This window comes from Mugil cephalus, chromosome 4 (assembly GCF_022458985.1).
Source record: "Mugil cephalus isolate CIBA_MC_2020 chromosome 4, CIBA_Mcephalus_1.1, whole genome shotgun sequence".
In the NCBI taxonomy this organism is placed as follows: Eukaryota; Metazoa; Chordata; class Actinopteri; order Mugiliformes; family Mugilidae; genus Mugil; species Mugil cephalus.
The window spans coordinates 22,750,505-22,751,877 of NC_061773.1; the positions used below are offsets into that span (position 1 = coordinate 22,750,505).

Genomic DNA, 1,373 nt, shown 5'->3' on the forward strand with positions numbered 1-1,373 from the left:
TTAGTCCTTCAGTTTGTTTAGGTTTTTTCTTTCTACATCATCATCCAAGTCATTGTCTGGGAGTGGGTATAACCATAAATGTATTTACTAAATACATCCCGTCTCTCTGCAGACAATAATGTTCCACAGATGATGAATCCTAATGACCAATAGTTGTGGCTCTAGTCAGTTTGTGGGGCATAATTGTACCTCCGCTCCCCTTCCATCAGAATCATTCTCAGTTTCATCACCCCAACTCCTGTCTAATCATCTATTTCTCGAAGTTTAATGACGAAATCAGTTGCAAGTCGCACTTTTCTGTCAGGAAGTTCTTTTCCCAAGGGGGTATAGCTCAGTGGTAGAGCATTTGACTGCAGATCAAGAGGTCTCCGGTTCAAATCCGGATGCCCCCTGCACAGTGCTAAACTATTTTCCTGCAATTTCCCCATTGTTGGACAATTGTGTTTTTTTTTTCTATTCTTATCCTCCTGGTTCTCTGTATTTATTGTCACAAACTCTTGTTACTCACATTAACACATAACATCTCACATTTTCTGACTGGCTTTCGTGAACCACTGACTCAGTCAGCTGAGTCAAATATCTCAGCATCAACTGGCCCCTTTCATGTGGTGGAGTCTACAGATCCAAAACTGATTTATAACCAAATACCAACAGACTGTAGCCGTCGTTGCCGGCCTCAAGCCATGTCTACTTCCGTATTTACACTAGCTTGCAATTTTGCATACGTTCAACGACAAGTACCCAGATGCTGTATACAGCATTGCCTGAACCACTGAACACTGAAGCACCCGCCACCATCACCGTCTCGGATATGAAGTACAACGGATGGGACCACCAATCCGTTTTCATTTGCTGGAAGTGTGAACACTGCACCATATAAAGCTTATACATCTGTGTTTACCTCCAAGCACATAGGGCCTCTTCAAACCTTGCGTTAACACCAAAGCAACCGTGATCACTCCAAGGATCACATTTGAGAGATTTCATCTCTGGCCACATTTGGAGGTGTTCTGGGTCGAATGTGTCCATATTCCATTGGTAGTGTGAACGTAACACGTCCTGAGATCCATTACAGTAGCTGATATCAGAGTTTATTTGCCTACAGGGCGCGAAACTGAGATCGGATCTGGAGATTGGGCCGCATCTGGAGACGCATGTTAACGTCAGGTCTGAACACACATACCTAAAGGTAGTCACTCGCGATCAGGTCGACCAGATCGGATTTTAATGCAAGGTCGGATTCTAGGACTGGCCCTAGACATCAGAAGCTGTGTAATGATTTGGCATGGCAAACTACAGCAGCTAGCATTAGCTCATTATAGAAATGATCCTACCTTCACTTCCAATGACTGCACAGCTGCGCCAACAGAAAC

The 1,373-nt window shown here is 44.1% G+C and overlaps 1 non-coding gene across 1 annotated transcript; it reads left to right on the forward strand.

Annotated features, from left to right (window-relative positions):
- The first annotated feature begins 320 nt into the window (after positions 1 to 320).
- trnac-gca lies at positions 321 to 392 on the forward strand. The gene has a single exon. It is a non-coding gene; the product is annotated as a tRNA-Cys (tRNA).
- The last annotated feature ends 981 nt before the right edge of the window (positions 393 to 1,373 follow it).